Source organism: Mustela nigripes, chromosome 4, assembly GCF_022355385.1.
Source record: "Mustela nigripes isolate SB6536 chromosome 4, MUSNIG.SB6536, whole genome shotgun sequence".
NCBI lineage: Eukaryota > Metazoa > Chordata > Mammalia > Carnivora > Mustelidae > Mustela > Mustela nigripes.
The window spans coordinates 153,432,375-153,453,307 of record NC_081560.1 but is presented as its reverse complement, the minus strand read 5'-3'; the positions used below and the strand labels follow the sequence as shown (position 1 = coordinate 153,453,307).

At 38.6% G+C, this 20,933-nt stretch overlaps 1 pseudogene; it reads left to right on the top strand.

Moving 5' to 3' along the window:
- The first annotated feature begins 12,620 nt into the window (after nucleotides 1–12,620).
- Nucleotides 12,621–13,571, top strand: LOC132015307 (olfactory receptor 6C74-like; annotated as a pseudogene).
- The last annotated feature ends 7,362 nt before the right edge of the window (nucleotides 13,572–20,933 follow it).

Genomic DNA, 20,933 nt, shown 5'->3' with positions numbered 1-20,933 from the left:
TCCAAATATAAAAATTAAACTACTTCACTGATGTATGATTGACATTCAAAAAGCTGTATATATCATGTTTATAATTTGATGTATTTGGAAATAAGTATACACCCTTAAAACCATCATTACTATCAATGCCATTAATCTATCTATCACTTTCAAAAATTTCTTCCTGACCCTTTTGTTGTTGAATTTTTGCCCTTATGTGGTAGGTAAAAGCAGTTAATTTAAGATCTAAATCTCTTAGCAAAATCTGAAGTAGGCAATAAACTATTCTTAGTCACAGGCCCTATGCTATACAGACCTACAGAACTTACTTATTATGTATAACTGAAACTTGATCAATACCTCCTTATTTCACTCTCCCTCAGCCCCTGGCAATCACCTTTCTACATTCTGCTTCCAGGTATTTGTTTAGATTCCACATATAAGTGAAATCATGCAATGTTTGTCTTTCTGTTGCCAGCATTTTTCCTTAGAATAGTGTCCTCCACGTATATCCATGTGGTTGCAAGTGGCAAGATCTTCTTCTTTGCAAAGATTGAATGAAATTCCATAATGTATATATACTGCATTTTATTTATCCATTCTTCTTTTCATGGACTTTAAGGTTATTTGCACATTGTAGCAATTGTGAAACCTGCTGCAGTGAACACGGAGTACAGATATCTCTTTGAGATCCATATTTCAATTTCTTTGGCTATATACCCAGAGGTGGGATTGCTAGATCAAATGGTAATTCTATTTTGAAATGTTTCAGAAAATACAATGTTTACCAGAGAGGCTTCACCAGTTTACATTTTCATCAACAGTGTACAAGCGTCCCTTTTTCTTCACATGCTTCCTAACTCTTCTTATCCTTTGTGGGGAGTTTTGGTAAAAGCTATCTAAAGAAGTGTGAAGTGATATCTGATTGTGGTCTTACTTGTATTTTTCCTTTAGTGACGTTTGCATTTGCATTAGTGGTGGTGAGCATCTTTTCATGTACCTGTGGGCCATTTGTTTGTCCTCTTTGGAACAGTGTCTATTCAGTTTCTTCTTCCATTTTTTTTAATAGTTTGTTTTCTTGTCTATATGTTTTTTTTAATTTTTATTTTATTTTATTTTTTCAGTATTCCAAGATTCATTGTTTATGCACCACACCCAGTGCTCCATATAATACATGCCCTCCTTAATACCCACTACCAGATTCACCCTTCCCTATAAAATCTTCAGTTTGTTTCTCAGAGTCCACAGTCTCCCCCTCTGATTTCCCCCAGTTCACTTTTCCTTTCCTTTTCCTAATGGCCTCCATGTTATTCCTTATGCTCCACAAGTAAGTGAAGCCATATGAAAATTGACTCTCTCTGTTTGACTTATTTCACTCAGCATAATATCCTTCAGTCTTGTCCATGTTGATACAAAATTGATACAATGTAGAGTATTCATCCTTTCTGATGGAGGCATAAGACTCCATTGTATATATGGGCCATATCTTCTTTACCCATTCAACTATTGAAGGGCATCTTGGCTCTTTCCACAGTCTGGCAATTGTGGCCATTGCTGCTATGAACATTGGGGTACAGATCATCCTTCTTTTCACTACATCTATGTCTTTGGGGTAAATTCCCAGCAGTGCGATTGCAGGGTCATAGGACAGCTCTATTTTTTAATTTCTTAAGGAATCTCCACACTGTTTTCCAAAGTGGCTGCACCAACTTGCATTCCCACCAATAGTGTAAGAGGGCTCCCCTTTCTCCAGGTCATTTCCAACATTTGTTGTTTACTGTCTTGTTAATTTTGGCCATTCTAACTGGTGTAAGGTGGTATCTCAATGTGGTTTTGATTTGAATCTCCCTGCTGGCTAATGATGATGAACATTTTTTCATGTGTCTGATAGCCATTTGTATGTCTTCTTTGGAGAAGTGTCTGTTCATGTCTTCTGCCCATTTTTTGACGTGATTATCTGTTTTGTGTGTGTTGAGTTTGAGGAGTTCTTTATAGATCATGGATATCAGCCCTGATTTCAAGCTTTGCTACAAAGCTGTGATCAGCAAGACAGCATGGTACAGGCACAAAAACAGACATAGACCAGTGGAACAGAGTAGAGAGTTCAGATATGGACCCACAACTCTATGGTTAAATAATCTTCAACAAAGCAGGAAAAAAAAATATACAGCAGGAAAAAGACAGTCTCTTCAATAAGTGGTGCTGGGAAAATTGAGTAGCTATGCATGGAAGAATTAAACTTGACCATTTTCTCACACCATACACAAAGATAAACTCAAAATGGATAAAAGACCTCAACGTGAGGCAGGAATCTATCAGGATCCTGGGAGTGGGAGGAGGGCATAGGCAGTAACCTCTCTGACATGGGCCACAGCAACTTTCAAGACATATCTCCAAAGGCAAAGGAAACAAAAGTGAAATGAACTTTTGGGACTTCATCAAGATAAAAAGCTTCTGCACAGCAAAAGAAACAGTCAGCAAAACAAAGAGGCAACTCACAGAATGGGAGAAAGTACTCTATATGTTTTGAAGACAATCAGAAAGTTATTTTGATTGTTAAATTCATAGTTTAGCTGAGAGCTAAAAGATACTCTTTGCTTTCTGTGTTAAGTAGATCATTTTTTATATATAAGTTCTTCAAAAACAAGACATATTCAAACCCATCTCACATGTTGAGTTATGGAACTACCAGAAAGAAGAATAGCTAGAATGATTTCATTGAGCTCAAATATCTAATATCTGATTCCCATTATGTAACTGGATTATAGCTTCAAAGCAGTTGTAGGGCCATGTAATGGTAAAAACAAATTGTATTATGGACATTTGGGAGGGTATGTGATATGGTCAGTGCTGTGAAATGTGTAAGCCTGACGATTCATAGACCTGTATCCTTGGGACAAATAATACATTATATGTTAATAAAAATAATTAATAAAAAAAACTAAAACAAACAAATAAACAAACAAAAACAAATTGTATACCAATGCATGTTTTAAAGCAGAAAGGCATTCATCAGTAGCACATGCCTACACATACACTATCACCAAAAACACTCATTTTCTATACATATAGATCCATTAGATCAGAGACATAATAATGCAATGATCACCTTGTCATTGTGTCTTGGCTAAGTTTAGTCTTTATTATGGGATACCATAGTAAATTAAATTCATCAATTGAACAGAAGGAAGACATAGAAATTTTGTGTCTTAGAAGACAAAAGAAATTTTCCATTTTGGTAATGAAAATAGAGGGTATTTAAAGAGGGTCAACAGCATTTGTGAAGCATGTCTCTATAAAATCATGTTTCCATATGCTTACAGGGATGGTGAGATGGAAAATAAATAGAACAAGATGAGCTGAAGGCATAGGCAGAGTCTAAACTATGAGTGATGTCAAATACCATGTGCAGGAAGAGAGTTTTTCAGTAGTTGAATGGAAATAGACATTCAGGAACCAAAATAGGAAGACTTGTGGGTGATGATTTTAGCTTATTGAGGGCAGCAGGGGATTCATTAGGGTTGAAACCCTGGTAAGCTAGGTCAGATTTGCATTAGTAGGGTCATTATGGCTTCAGTGGATGTGAGTTGTTTTAAGAGTAACTGGAGTCTACAGTTTTATTAAATGTTTTCCACAACCACACTGTGTTCACCAGCCTTCAATTCCTTGATACCATTTTCTTTGTAGCCCATGCAACCATCACTTTTAAGGGAACAATAATGGCTCTTCTTCCTTCTACCTTCCAGCCATCACACTATGCTTTTCACTAGTGGGATTCAATCTGGATCACTACTGGCAAGGGAGTCTCTAAAATGAGTGCCATCTGCTGTGATCTAGAGGGTAGGGTAGAGCAGGGTGGAAACAACTGCTGCTACCTCTTCCCTCCAAACCCATCGAAAAAGAAAATAATAAACAAAATTCAGCACACGTTGCTCCAAGATAATATTGCATCCTTAAAACACTGCTAAGTTTTGAGGTCAACTATTAAAAAAAAGAAAAAGCTTTTATAAATTAAAAGTGTAGTAGCTGAAAGAAAAGAATCATTAGGATTGTTGGCAAATAAGCAAATGGAGACATTTCAGAAAGTAAAATACAGACAGAGAAGGAGGCAGAAAATTTGTAGGGAGAGTAATTTGGCCCAAAATACCCAAATTCTGTCTATTAGGGATTTTGGTATAGAGAACACAGAAAAAATAGGGAAATAAATTATTTCATAAACGGTCAAGACAAATTCCAAATTGCTTGCATGAACAGCATAAATATTAAAATGTTGGTATCTAGACATGCATGATACAACCTACAAACACCAAATATAAAGAAATCTTAAAATCTTTCCAGACTAAAAAATAAATAAAAATACCCCTTCTGCAAAAGACCACAGAATTCCATCTATCAACTTCTGTTGCAATTTTTGATATTAAGAGAAAATAGGTTGAGGCTTTTAGGCTTTGGGTGAATGATTTTCAGTGCAGAATCTTCCACCATTCAGCTATTGACAAAATGTTGAATTATAAACACTTAGTGAGCAGCTAGGAGTTATACACTTTGCTTTTGATGCACCATCTTCTACTTAAATTCTTGATAATTTGTTCCCATGAAATAACCAAATGATCTCTACCTTCAGAAAAAGTAAAAACTGCAACTTTGTTTTCTTATCTGTGAAACAAGATTAAGACTAAGTAAATTAATATAAATAATGCAACTTAATGTCTGAGATGGATTTAGCAGTGCGATCTACATATTTATTGTGATGAGATAATTATGATGATGGTGATGATCGTGATGATGTCCCTAGAAATTTTAAGACCTAAAGCAGGAAAAGAATTCCAACAGTCTGAGGGAGAAAACCAAGATCAGATTTAAAAAAAAAAAAAAGGCACAGGTTGTAATGAACACTTGGTGTTATACACAACTAATGAATCATGGAACACCACATCAAAACATGGAGGGCTAGTGATGATGAACATTTTCTCATGTGTCTGATAGCCATTTGTATGTCTTTATTGGAGAAGTGTCTGTCCATATCTTCTGCCCACTTTTTAAAATTTTTTTCAATTTATTTATTTTCAGAAAAACAGTATTCATTATTTTTTCACCACACCCAGTGCTCCATGCAATCCATGCCCTCTATAATACCCACCACCTGGTACCCCAACCTCCCAAACCCCGCCACTTCAAACCCCTCAGATTGTTTTTCAGAGTCCATAGTCTCTCCTGATTCACCTCCCCTTCCAATTTCCCCCAACTCCCTTCTCCTCTCTAACACCACTTGTCCTCCATGATATTTGTTATGCTCCACAAATAAGTGAAACCATATGATAATTGACTCTCTCGGCTTGACTTATTTCACTCAGCATAATCTCTTCCAGTCCTGTCCATGTTACTACAAAAGTTGGGTATTCATCCTTTCTGATGGAGGCATAATACTCCATAGTGTATATGGACCACATCTTCCTTATCCATTCGTCCGTTGAAGGGCATCTTGGTTCTTTCCACAGTTTGGCGACCGTGGCCATTGCTGCTATAAACATTGGGGTACAGATGGCCCTTCTTTTCACGACATCTGTATCCTTGGGGTAAATACCCATTTTTTGATATAATTGTCTGTTTTGTGTGTGTTGAGTTTGAGAAGTTCATTATAGATCCTGGATATCAACCTTTTGTCTGTACTGTCATTTGCAAATATCTTCTCCCATTCCGTGGGTTGCCTCTTTGTTTTCTTGGTTGTTTCCTTTGCTGTGCAGAAGCTTTTGATTTTGATGAAGTCCCAAAAGTTCATCTTTGCTTTTGTTTCCTTTGCCTTTGGAGACATATCTTGAAAGAAGTTGCTGTGGCTGATATCGAAGAGATTACTGCATCATCACTAGCCATCAGGGAGATTCAAATTAAAACTACATTGAGATATCACCTTACACCAGTTAGAATGGCCAAAATTAACAAGACAGGAAACAACATGTGTTGGAGAGGATGTGGAGAAAGGGGAACCCTCTTCCACTGTTGGTGGGAATGCAAGTTGGTGCAGCCTCTTTGGAGAACAGTGTGAAGATTCCTCAAGAAATTAAAAATAAAACTTCCCTATGACCCTGCCATTGCACTCCTGGGTATTTACCCCAAAGATACAGATGTAGTGAAAAGAAGGGCTATCTGTACCCCCAATGTTTATAGCAGCAATGGCCACGGTCGCCAAACTGTGGAAAGAACCAAGATGCCCTTCAACAGACGAATGGATAAGAAAGATGTGGTCCATATACACTATGGAGTATTATGTCTCCATCAGAAAGGATGAATACACAACTTTTGTAGCAACTATGGATGGGACTGGAAGAGATTATGCTGAGTGAAATAAGTCAAGCAGAGAGAGTCAATTATCATATGGTTTCACTTATTTGTGGAGCATAACAGAAAGCATGCGGACATGGGGAGTTAGAGAGAAGGGGGTTGGGGTAAATTGGAAGGGAAATTGAACCATGAGAGACTATGGACTCTGAAAAACAATCTGAGGGGTTTGAAGTGGCGGGGGGGGGGGGGGGGTTGGGGTACCAGGTGGTGGGTATTATAGAGGGCATGGATTGCATGTAGCACTGGGTATGGTGAAAAAATAATGATACTGTTGTGCTGAAAATAAATAAATGAAAAAAAAACATGGAGGACATTAGGAGAAGGAAAGGAAAAATGAATTGGGGGAAATTGGAGTGGGAAAGGAGGCATGAGAGATTGTGGAGTCTGAGAAACAAACTGAGGGTTTTGGAAGGGAGGGGTGTGGGGGGATGGGTGAGCTTGGTGTTTGGTATTAAGGAGGGCACCTATTAAGTGGAGCACAGGATTTGGTGCATAAATAATGAATCTTGAAGCACTGAAAAAATAAAATAAAAATTTTAAAAATTAAAAGAAAAAAACCTTTTAGATGCAGCAACAGCAGTTTTTTTTTTTTCCCTTTCTGTGTTCCAGAATTCATTGTTCATGTACCACACCCAGTGCTCCATGCAAATGCAGCCTCAAGAGGAACATATATAGGAACACAAGCCTACCTCAAGAAGCAAGAAAACTCTCAAATAAATAACCTAATGTTATGCCTATAGAAGTTAGAAAAAGAAATATAAATAAACCTTAAAGCCAGTAGAAAGTAGAAAATAATAAAGATTAGAGCAAAAATAAATGATATAGAAACTAAAAATAAATAATGGAACAAAGAAATCAGGAGATGATTCTTTGAAAAAATTAATAAAATTGTAAACTCTAGCCACACTTATCAAAAAGAAAAGAGAAAGGACCCAAATACATAAAACCAAAAAAATGAGGGAGGAGAAATAACAACCAATACCACAGAAATACAAACAATTAGAAGAGAATATTATGAATAAATATTTGCCAAAAAATTAGACAACCTGGAAGAAATGGAAAAATGTCTAGAAACATAGAAACTACCAAAATTGAAACAAAAGAAATAGAAAACTTGAACAGACTGATAACCAGCAAAGAAATAGAATCAGGAATAAAAAATTCTCATCAAACAAAAGTCCAAGGCCAGATGGATTCACAGACAAGTTCTACCAAACATTTAAAGAAGAGGTAATACTATTTCTTCTGAAACTGTCTCCAAAATAGAAGGAAAGTTTCCAAATTCATTCCATGAAGACAGCATTACCCTAACACCAAAACCAGACAAAGACCCCAATAAAAGAGAACTACAGGTCAAAATTCATGATGAACATTGTCACAAAAATTCTCAACAAAATACTAACAAACCAAATCCAAGGGTACACTCACCATGAATCATTCACCATGATGAAGGGGCAGTGATTCTTGGGCTGCAAGAGTGGTTCAATATTCAAAAATCAATCAACATGATACACCACATTAATAAAAGAAAGGATAAGAGCCATATGAACCTTACAATAGATGTAGAAAAAGCATTGGCAAAGCCCATTCATGATAAAACTCCTGAACAACATAGGTTATAGGGAACATACCTCAACATCATAAAGGCCATATATGAAAAAAAACATAGTGAATATCATCCTCAATGGGGAAAACCTAAGCTTTTCCTCTACTGTCAGGAACAGGACAAGACTGTCCACTCTCACCACTTTTATTCAGAATATTACTAGAAGTCCTACCCATAGCAATCACACAACAAAAAGAAATAAAAAGCATCCAAATCAGCAAGGAAAATGCCAAACTTTCACTATCTGCACATGACACGATACTCTATGTAGAAAAGCCAAACCACTCCACCAATAATTGCTAGAACTGATAAACCAATTCAGTTTATTCAGAGTACATCATCAATGGGTAGAGCTGGTGCATATCTATATATTAATAATGAAGTAGCAGAAAAAGAAATCAAGGAATAATCTCTGCACCAAAAAACAATCAGATACCTAGGAACAAACCTAACCAAAGGAGTGAAAGAACTGTACTCTGAAAACTATAATGCACTGATGAAAGAAATTGAAGATGACACAAAGGGAAAGACATTCCATGCACATGGATCAGAAGATACTGTTAAAATGAAGATACTGTTAAAAAGAAGATACTGTGAAAATACAGATACTGTTAAAATGGCTATCCTGCCCAAGATAATCTAGACATTAAATGCAATCCATATCAAAATACCAACAGCATTTTCACAGAGCTACAACAAACTATCCTAAAATTTCTATGGAACCACAGAAAACTTCGAATAGACAAAGCATTCTTGAGATGGAAAAGCAAACCTGGAGGCATTATAATAAGTCTTCAAGTTGTATTACAAAACTGTAGTGATCAATACAGTATGGTACTGGCAGAAAAATATACACATAAATCAATGAAACAGAATAGAAAACAGAAGTGAAACACAACTATATGGTCAATTAATTTTGAAAAGGAGGAAAAAATATCAAAAGGGAAAAAGACAGTCTCTTCAACAAATGGTGTTGGAAAAACTGGACAACTATATGCAAAACAGTGAAACTGGGCCACATTATTACATCATACACAAAAATTAACTGATAATGGATTAAAGACCTAAATGTGAAACATGAAACCAGAAGAAGCCTACAAGAGAGCCCAGGCAGTAACATCTTAGACATTGCCTGTAGCAGCTTCTTTCTAGATGTGTCTCCTGAGGCAAGTAAAACAAAAGCGTAAGTAAACTATTAGGACTATATCAAAACAACATAGAGAGGTGGGAGGAGGATCACTGGAGAGCAGTAAGACAACTATCCAGAAAAAAGCTATAGACCAAGGACAATCAGAAACATTTCCTTATGCTAGCTCACCATCCTTTCTATTATATGCAATATATACTTAGTTCAACCCATTTCTTTGAGTACTCCCTTTGTAAACCTTTCCATGAAACCACATACCAGACCCTCTCCTCCCACATCCCCACATCATGTTGGCATTGGGACTCAGTCAGGTGTGACAGGTGTTTCTGCACCATAAAGCTGGCATTGAGTAAAATTAAAACCCCATGTAAATGAGCCTTTACCTGAGCATTAAAATGGATAGTCTCATGCTGCTCTAGCTTCTATAATTCTCCTCCCTTTATATACATTTTTCCTTGCTTTTAAGTGAGAAAATAACCATGAGGTCCAAGTTTGGCCTGGATTGAAAACAGAGTGTGTAGATGGACAGACATTATAAAAATGTTTTTGTCTATTTGTGAGACAGTGCAACCCACATGAATACTTGTGAAATTTCCTATATTTCCCTTGACCTACCAAGATCAATACTAGTGAAGACAGAGAGAGGTAGAACAAATTTCCACATGCTACCATATTCCACAGGGTTGCCTACAAATTCACCTTGGTAGTTTAGTTCCCTTCTCTGAGGTTAATGGGAAGCCAAAGACCACAGAAAAATGGGTTACTCCTGCCACTGAAGCCCAGCTGAGATACCCAGGAGAAGAAGCACCTCTCCAACCCAGTGGTTGCTATGGGTACAACTTCTCTACCCTGAGGCTCACATCTCTTCCTCTTCTGAGGAAGAGGATCTATACCACAGATTCTTTTAAAGAGAGGGAGGCCTGCCAGGTTAGAGATGTTACAGAAACCACCTAGTCTTCCCCCTTCTTCCCTGAAGAGGAAGAAGTGTTTGCTTTCAATTTCAAGGAGCCGGGAGAGCACACCAAAAATATTCTACAGATGAAAATATGCAATGAGAGGAATCAAAATGTTGGTGGAAGCATGAAGAATGATTGACCAAGAAAGGTGGATTTCCCCATTATCTTCCCAAAAGGTTGATGATAGCTAGGGTGTGGTCCAGCTCTTTCTCACCATAAAAATCTATTATTTTAGCAATACTCTGGCCTCAGGGCACACATCACATGTAGAAAATTGTCATTTGAACTATTACCTCAAATCAGTAGTAATGTTCAACTTGGGATTTTAGAAACCCTTGGGAAATTGTCATATAATTTCCTTGAAAAATCTTGGCAGAGAACAATGCAGACATCTGGGAGTCAGCTTCACCGCAGACAATGGAAATATAAATATAAGGGTATCACCAGGAATTTGTTCTCAACAGTGACCAATTAATTACCCCCAGGACACCTGCTACCCCTTTACTTTCTGCCCCTGTCTCTTCAGCATCTAATAAGGTTTGAAAGCATGTACTCTCTGCATACTGGCTGGGTCCATCCTACTTGGTGACTATGCAGTCTCATTGGGAAAACACCCGGGAGCCTCAGATTTGCTCGTCAGCACCTTCTCACTGTTGATGCAGTAAAACAAGGATGCTACTCACAAGGAAAGGTAACAATAAGATGGAGGAGAATAGTGTAAGAGAAGGTATTTGGAGCAGGTGTGCCCATAACATGGAGCACTGCCACAGAAAGACCCTTGTCTCAGCAACATCCAAGGCTAAACCTATAAGCTGCCTGCTGTGTATAACCAGTATAGGAGGTGACAGGATTGTGGCATGGTAGGTGGGCTTCTACCCACTGGGGGAAGCAGAACCAGACATTTCATCAGAATCCTAACTAGTGGAAGTTCAGCTCTAGCCCAGAACTGGGGGCTATGAAATGTGATTATTTTATCTGTCTGCTCCTTTCTGGGGTTTCAGAGGCCCAGGCCTCTGTGTAGACTTGTTGTGCTATGAAACCTCTGGGCTACTGAAACAGAGCTTTGTCATTCAGAACACTGGCAACATGGGATCATATTCATACCCACTCTGGAACAACAGGCTGTGACAAATGAGTTTCCTTCTCTTTCCCCTCAGCCTGGAGCAAGCTCTTGATTTCTTAGAAGATAATAGCTGTGAAGGAAGGAAGCCCTGCCTCCCATGTGGTGACTCTTCTGTACATGCCTGGCCTCAGGCATCCTGGTAAATTGGTGGGCTTACTGGGGTCAACAGGAACAAAAGGAGAGGCTCCTTTAGACTGTACCACTCAGAGATGAGCAGTTTGCTTTCATGAGCAGCCCTTCAAGGACCTGATCCATGGCAGGTTAATGAGAGAGACACTTTCCTCACAACCTTTAGCCCAGTATTGAAAATGCTAGAGCCAAAACCAACCTGAGAGAAGTTACTGATTGGGAGGACTGAAGGGGGGGAAAAAAAAAAAAAGCACTGAGCTTTGATGTAAGAGTGTCAGGTGCCCAGCATATCCACTCAAGTGGGTTAATCCAAGAAGTATTTGCACTCCCACCTCCATCACTGGCCAACATTAAACTGGAAGCTGAGTGGTAAGTCCCAGATTTACAGCTTAGCTGTTGTTGAGCAGTCCTCAATAACTCTGGTCTCCAGTCTCTTCTGTAAAATGCCTGTACTAACACAGATCCTAAGCCCCATGTCATTCTACAGGTCAAAAACTCATCAGCAATACTACCTAAGGCTAGAAATAATTAAGATAAATAAAATGAATCTTTCTTTTAAGGTTGAAAGAACAACAACAATAGATTTGGTCCAATTAAAAATGTTTTGACACTGCACTTGGAAGCTATAGGGGTTCTGGTTCTGGCAATCAGGCTAAAGTCAGCTATGTGACCTAAGCTGTCTGGAACTCTCTAAGCCTCAGTTTCTGCTTCGATAGAAGGAACTCCTGATTATTGTGAGTAACAGAAATACTGAATTTCAGTGACCAGAATAGAATAAGCTCAAGCTCTCAACACATCATGATGATGACAGCTTGGACCATAGAATGTGTGACATTATTAAGGGGATACTCAAAGGGAATATTACTAAACTTACTGTTATGTTTACTGAAAATTGATAATATCATTAAACACAATAAAATGATAGAACTAAGAAACTGTCAATACCTCTGCTTACTGATGATGTTCTATTTAAGCATTCTGTTAATAATGATTACAATTAGACCTAGAGGAAAACACAGGAAATGTTGGCATATGCCAAGTGAGTTATATTCTTTATCTTAATTCTCACAAGAATATTAATAGGTAGATCCTATCATCTTTTTTCTACAGAGGTTGAAAGGGAAGTCCACAACGCTTAACTACCTTTCCAAAGATGACTCATCTTTCAGGAGTTGGAACTCATTAATGAACTAGTATTGAAGTCTGGCCTTTCTGACTCTAGAACCAACTTTGCTATCAGTCTAACCACCTTCTTAGATAGGCAAAAACCTAATCATATGCCCACTAAAACAATTGTGCTCCCCAATGTCTTTATTGTAGGTTAGACCGGCAGTGATACTGCTATGGGAAGAGATGCTCACAGAAATGGAGAATAGAACATCTGTCCAAGAATTCACCTTGGAGGGGTTTCCTGCCATCCAACACCTGGGAAAGGTCCTCTTCCTGCTGCACCTGCTGGCATACCTGGCATCCACTGCAGGTAATGCTATCATAGTCACCATCACCTGTGCCAACTCCCGGCTCCACACACCTATGTACTTGTTCCTCAGCATTTTCTCCTTTGTGGAGGGTGGTGTCGTAAGTGCTGTTATTCCTAAGTTGCTTGTCATCTTTCTCTCAGCAAACCATTTCCTTTCCTGCCTGTTTCATACAAGCTTTTGTCTTTTTATTTCTGGGAGCAGCAGCTTTCTTCCTCATAGCCGTGATGTCTCTGGATCAGTATGTGGCCATTTGCAAGCCTCTGCATTACTCGACCATCATGAACCCAAAGATTTTCTTCCTCCTGGTCACTGCCTGCTTCGCTTTGGCCTTCCCTCTCATCACTGGTCTGCTAGAAAAGTCTCCCTGTTATCCTTCTGTGGCCCCCATGTCATCCCCCACTTTTTCTGTGAACTTGGCCCCTTGATTCAACTCTCCTGTTCTGACACCAGGTCTGTTGAAATGTTGGCCTTAATTCTTGATTTGTTTATTATTTTCACATCCATTATCATAACTATCATTGCATACAGCAACATAGTAATCACAATCATGCAACTTCCCTCAGCCAAGGAGAAAAAGAAAGCTTTCTCCACTTGCTCCTCTCACCTCATAGTCCTCTCTCTGATGTATGGCAGCTATGTGTTTATATATGTGAAACCAAAGCAAACAAACACGCTGGACTCGAACAGGGAGGCTGCCATTGTGAACACGGTGGTGACCCCACTGCTGAACCCTGTCATCTACACTCTGTAGAACAAGCAGGTCCACCGGGCTCTGAGGGAAACAATTTGCAGAATGAAAACATCAAGATAAAAAAAAAAAATCACATGGCCTTAGAGTGCAAGGCTAGAGAACCCTGTGTCCTCATTCTGGCCACATTGCAGTTCACAGAGTTCTAGTTCTCGTCTCTGGCCACCATACATGACCTCTGCACATCCCTAGCAAAACAGAAATCTACTTTTCAAGGCTACATTTTACCTTGATGTGCATAACTATCTTCTTCCAAATTTTCCACATTTGAATGACAATTGATATTTTTGGTCTTCCCTCTGATATCTATCATGTGCTTGAAGGTTCCTAAATTTAATAATTTACACACTTTTAATTTTACTTCTCTTCAGCAATAAACATGGCTCAGCAGAATTAATAATAACTTACCAAAAGGCATTTAGATCATTCAAATGATAGATAAAGGTATATTATGCTATTGTTCAGAAGGAAAGGATGGACATAGTACCAATTCTTGGGTCTGCATTCCCTCTAAGACTAGTGAAAGGAAATAATGGTCATAGTACTCCTCACAATGTAATACATATACTTTGCATTAGGTGTGCTCTTATATGCTGTTCTTGGTGCTTAGTATAACTACATATGTATTCATCAATCTCATACTAGAGAGAAAGAGAATTATTCTCAGACTCAGACCATTTTCTAAGGAGAAAGAATAATCCCAGCAACCCAAGGCTGACCAGATACTCTTTCTTAAGTTATTTATTCCAGCTCCAGCCCCTCAGATGTGCATAACATATTTGTGTTAAAAGCTGTGACCACAGAATGCTTGTATATATCAGTAGAAGAGGAGGGTGCACTTATTTCATATTTCTATAAATTCTTCAAAAGATTCAAATTGGTAGAATTTATTTGCTTCTCTAATTCATTATTAATGAAAAAAAATTAAACATTTTTCTGGTGGGCTAGTGCTATCAATTACAAGGTTATCTTTTCATTGACAACCTACTTTAAAACCAACACTTCCATGTTCTCATTCTTTAAACTTTGTATACTTTTCACACATATTTTTTAGCTAGGATGTGTCTATTTTTTCTTCTGAAGAAATATTTCTAAAACAATTAAGATGATTTTTAATTTTCTTTCTCTTTAGCTCAAACCCAGAGACTAGATTATCTCAAATACATTGTATGGAACATGTTATACACCATCAAGGTATATCAAGGACTATTTGTCCTTGATGTCCCTATTTCAAAGTTCAGACTTCATCTGATTGAAAATGAAGTAGAATTGAGCATCCCTTAAAAAGTCAGAGATAGTTCTCTGTATAGATTGTATAAAAAAGAGCTTGGAAAAGCCAAGCCCAGAGTAGGAAACTGACTACAGACACTGTTACAGGAATTGGAAAAAAGAGAATGAGACTTAGGGAAGTGGCAGTGGGAATGGAATACAACAAGATCAGAGTAGACCCTGAATCATTTGCACTGGACAAGTATGCTGTTGCCTTTCAACTAAATGATCCACTTCCAAGAACCCATAAGTCACCTTCCCCATAAAATATGGAGATTGAGCCAGATAATCTCTAGGGTCTACTTGAAAATATTCAAGGACATAGCAATAAGATGCTGTAAGAACATGGAAATGTTCCACCCTGAGTTGTTCTAAAGAAGAGTGTTGTGAAGTAATGTAGGAATAAATCAAAGAATTGTGGCCAAACTACTGAAAAGAGTGTGAGCCTCCCCATTGTTTTACTCAGGACTGGATAATAACTTTATACTTAAACTAATTAATGCATTTATATTACCTTGAGGTAGACTATGATTGAAGAGTGAATTTGATAAACACAAAGATGAAGACCAGAAATACAAAACTGAGTCTCTAGATACAGGCTAATGGTTACCATCCATAAATCGTACCCAGTGAAAGACAAACCCTAATGCAGAGATTAATGCACTAGATTCTGATGCACTAAAATGTTTCATTGAGATAAATCTCTTAAGCTAATTCTATGTTGAAGATACTTCCAATCATAATTTTTAAACTATTTCATGGTACATGGTTAATATACAAATGGCTAACAGACACATGAAAAAAATGTTCATCATTAGCCATCAGGGAGATTCAAATCAAAACCACATTGAGATACCACCTTACACTAGTAGAATGGCCAACATTAGCAAGACAGGAAACAACATGTGTTGGAGAGGATGTGGAGAAAGGGGAACCCTCTTATTCTATTGGTGGGAATACAAGTTGGTGCAGCCACTTTGGAGAACAATGTGGAGATTCCATAAGAAATTAAAAATAAAGCTACCCTATGACCCTGCAATGGCACTACTGGGTATTTACCCCAAAGATACAGATGTAGTGAAAAGAAGTGCCATCTGTACCCCAATGTTCATAGCAGCAATGGCCACAGTCACCAAACAGTAGAAAAAACCAAGATGCCCTTCAACAGATGAATGGATAAAGAAGATATGGCCCATATATACAATGGATTATTATGCATCCATCAGAAAGGATGAATACTCAACTTTTGTATCAACATAAACAAGACTGGAGGAGATTATGCTGAGTGAAAAACCATTAAGTTTTAAGTAAAACACCTTAAATCTTAATAAAGAACAGGTAAACAAAAGAAAAAAAGCTTTATAACAACATTTTATAAAACTGTATAAATTCAGCAATAGCTGAAAAAAGAGATCATCAGGACTGTTGGCAGATGAGTTATGGAGAAGTTTCAGAAAGTAAAATGCAGACAGAAAAGAAGGTAGAAAACTTGGGGGGAAAATAATTTGGTCCAGAATGTCAAAATTCTGTTTATTGGGTATTTGGAAGAGAGAACAGAGAAAAAAAGAGGGAAATAAATTTTTAAACACACAAAGAAAGTGAAGCATGCCAATTTCAGAAATAAAGAGAAAATCCTGAAACCAGCTTGAGACAAGAGGTTCTTTTTTTTTTTTAAATAATTTTTTATTTTATTTTATTTATTTGACAGAGAGAAACTAGGCAGAGAGGCAGACAGAGAGAGAGGAGGAAGCAGGCTCCCTGCGGAGCAGGGAGCAGAGAGCCAGATGCGGGGCTCGATCCCAGGACCCTGGGATCATGACCTGAGCCGAAGGCAGAGGCTTTAACCCACTGAGCCACCCAGGCACCCCGAGACAAGAGGTTCTTAACCTAGAGATGTAGACACATTAGGCAGCCAGCAGACCTGTTCATAGAGACTTTGCAGGCCAGAAATGGTTGGCATAATATATTCAGGGCACTAAGTGAGAAAAACACGAAGCCAAGAGTACTCTCTCCAGCAAGGCTGTCATTCATAATTGAAGGACAGATAAAGAGCTTCCAGGACAAATAGAAACTAAAATAATTTGTGATCTCTAATTAAAGAGGATCCTGTAAGCAAAGAGAGAGCCCAAAAGTAACATAGACCAGAAAGAAGCAACAACAATCTACAGAAACAAGGACATTACCAGTAATACAATGCACTAAATTCTTATTTTTCAATAGTTATTCTGAATATAAATAGCTTAACTGCTCCAGTCAAAAACCACAGGGTGCCAGATTGGATAAAAAGCAAGATCCAGAAGACAAGATGGTGGAGAAGTAAGAGGTGCTGTTTCAACCAGTCCCCTAAAGTGAGCTGATTGATTATCTACCAAAGAACTCTGATCACCCATGAAATCAGCCTGAGAGAATTATACATTCTGGATCTCTACGGGGGCAGAAGATGCCAGTGGACAGGTAAAGTGGAGTGGGAACATCAGACTGATATCGGAAGATAAACAAAAGGGGGAGGGAACCACCAGAAGCCACCAGAAGTGACCCATTGGAAATATTACCCATTGAGGTAATACCTCAATATGAGAGTTTACTGTGATTGGGGACCAGCATTAACTTGGAGTGTGCTATAAAGCACTCAAAAAGAGCAAAAGATCTTAAGGGGAAATTGGTGGAACTGGGCGGTTAGGGACAGGGACTTAAGCCCAGGGACCCAGGATGGCCACCACTGGCGCTGAACCAGATGGTGCAGCAAAGAAGCCAGTTCTTGGTCCCTGTGCCTCCAGCATGCCTGAGAGTGTTTGGGTGGCGATGCCCATGAGGGAGTCTGGTGTGGACGCCAGCTAGTGCTCTCTAGAACCACAGTCTTTTGCACCCTGCACACGCGCTGGATGACCAGGGTCTGAGTCACACTCCACACCCTCCCCTGAGAGAGGTCCGTGCAGACGCTAGCTGGTGCTCTCTAGGACTGGGAGATTCTGAACACTCTCAGCCCTGGCCAGCATGAAAATCTCAGTGTGCTATCTCTGGTTGGAAACTCTCTGGTGGTCTTGACTGCCCAGACAGCCACGGCTAGTATTTCTCGTGGTTTGGGGTACAAGTGGGAGTTCCTATGACCCCAGAGACCATGACTAGGGATGTGCTCTGATAGTGACAGAGGGGGAACACCCAGAGGGGAACAGACCGAGACTTCTCTCTGAGATGGAAATTTGGGTGCAGTTTGCTTTCCTCTAAACCTCCAAAGAATGCCCAAAAGCCACCAAGGGAGAAAAAACAAACAAATAAAAAAACTTCCAGAGAACAAAAGCCTGAAAACCTGGTTTCCTCAGAGCCCAGCCCCTTGATGGGGATAAGAGGACTAGCAAGACTCCCTGAAAACCAATGCAGCAGGCCTCTCCCCTCAAAAGCCAGCCAAAAACAAACAAACAAACAAAAAAAAACAAGAGGACAACCACCACTACATCATAACACAACTTTCATTTTTAATTCTTTCACACTATGCTCATTCTTTTCTTTTTTATATAACTTTTTAACCTATTTACCATTACAATGAGATGTTCAGTACATCAAATTCCATAATAACCTTTTAACTTGAAGTTTTTTAATATGTATACCTGTGTTTTTGTTTGATTTTCTATTTTTTATTATTTTAGTTTAGTTTTTAATATTCATATAGAGATAGGCTTCAAGGTAATCCTCTTTCCCCAATCAATGCTACCCCTATATGTAAACCAGTTTTAATTCCCCTTTATCTCAGGAAAGTTGAGTCGTTTAACAAAGATATCAAGATACATCCAGGAAGAATCAAAATAAGCTTCCTCGCCCACTCTGAGAATTTATACCCACCCTCCCATCTTTTTCTTCTGTCAGTGCTTCTGTGTAATTGTTTTTGTTTTGGTAGTATATAAATCTTAGGGGCGCCTGGGTGGCTCAGTGGGTTAAAGCCTCTGCCTTCGGCTCAGATCATGATCCCAGGGTCCTGAGATAGAGCTCCGCATCAGGCTCTCTGCTCAGCAGGGAGCCTGCTTCCCTTCCTCTCTCTGCCTGCCTCTCTGCCTACTTGTAATCTATCTGTCAAATAAATAAATAAAATCTTTAAAAAATAAATCTTATACTTGGGGTTCATTTTGGCTGCTTTCTTTTTATTTATTTACTTACTTACTTATTTTTCTTGTCATCTATTTTTGTCGGTCTTTTTGTTTGTCTGTTTTTGTTTGTATACTTTATAAATCTTACCTTTGGAGCCCATTTGGGCTGGGCCATTTCTTTTATTTTTTCTTTTTTTTTTCCCTCTCTCTCTGTCACTTTTTTGTTGTTGTTGTTGTTGTTCCTTTTGGTGGGGACTGTTGATTGTTCAGAAGTGTTCCAGAGTGCACCTTGCCTGTACCATGGTTGATGCATTCACCTACACATCTGTTCAGCCATCTCTCACCAAAATCACCAGGAGGAAGAATTCCTAACAGAGGAAAAATTCAGAGACTGGGCCCTCTCCATCAGAGCTATTAGATATGGACATAACAGTATATCAGAAAGGGAGTCCAGGCTAACAATTATGTAGGCAACAGCTAGGTTGGAGAAAGCCTTTGATGAAAAAATGAAATTGATTAGGGCAGAAGTGAAAGCCACCAGGGATGATGTTAACAATGCTCTCAATGAGTTCCAATCTAATCTATATTCTCTAAAAGCTAGGGTAACTGAGGCAGAAGATAAAATTAATGACCTGGGGGCTCCTGGGTGGCTCAGAGGGCTAAAGGCCTCTGCCTTCGGCCAGGTCATGATCCCAGGGTCCTGGGATAAAGCCCCACATCAGGCTCTCTGCTCCATGGGGAGCCTGCTTCCTCCTCTCTCTCTGTCTGCCTCTCTGCCTACTACTTGTGATCTCTGTCTGTCAAATAAATAAATAAATAAAATCTTAAAAAAAAATAGTGACCTGGAGGACAAACTGATAGAAAAAAGGATCAGGAGGAAGACTGGAACAAACAGCTTAGAAGCCATGAAAATAGAATTAGAGAAATAAATTATGCCATGAAACGTTCCAACATCACAATTATTGGAATCCCTGAGGGGGAGGAGAAAGAAAGAAGACTAGAGGATATAGTTGGACAAACTCTCCATGAAAATTTTTCCAATTTTTCAAATGGAAGTAGCGTTCAAGTATTCAAGGCAAACAGGTCTCCCTGCCCCCAAGATCATAGAATCTAGAAAGACCTCAAGACACCTGATTGTGAAAGTGATGAATCATAATTTTAGACAGGAACTCTTGAAAGCAGCTAGGGGGAAGAGATTCCTCACATATAGAGGAAAGCCCATCAGAATAACAGCAGACCTGTCCACAGAAACCTGGCAAGACAGAAAAAGCTGCAAGATATATTCAGGGCACTAAGTGAGAAGAACATGCAGCCAAGAATACTTTATCCAGCCAAGACTGACATTCAAAATGAATGGAGAGATAAAGAGCTTCCAAGACCAGCAAAGACTAAAAGAGTATGTGACCACCAAGCTGCAGCTGCAAGAAATATTGAGGAGGGTTCTGTAAAAGAGAAAAAAAAAAAAAAACAAGAATATCATTGAACACAAATATATGGAGACAATCTAAAGAAATGAAGATTTCACAGGTAACACCATGTCAATAAATACGTATCTCTCAATAATCACTCTCAATGTGAATGCCTCGATGTGCCCATAAAATGGCACAGGGTTGCGGATTGGATAAAAATTCATATATTGTCTACAAGAGACCCATTTTGAACCTAAAGATACATCCAGACTGAAGGTGAAGGGATGGAGAAGCATCTTTCATGCCAATGGGCCTCAAAAGAAGGCTGGGGTAGCAATTCTCATATCAGATAAATTAGATTTTAAACTAAGGACTGTAGTCAGAGATACAGAAGGACACTACATCATTCTTAAAGGGACTATCCATCAAGAAAATATAACAATTGTAAATATTTATGTCACAAATATGGGAGTGGTCAATTACATAAGAAAACTGTTAATCAAAATAAAGAATCATATTGATATGAATACATTAATAGTAAGAGATCTTAACATGCCAATATCAGTAATAGACAGATCATCGAAGCAGAAAATCGATAAAGAAACAAGAGTATTGAATGACACATTGGACCAGATGGACCTCATAGATATATACAGAACATTGCACCC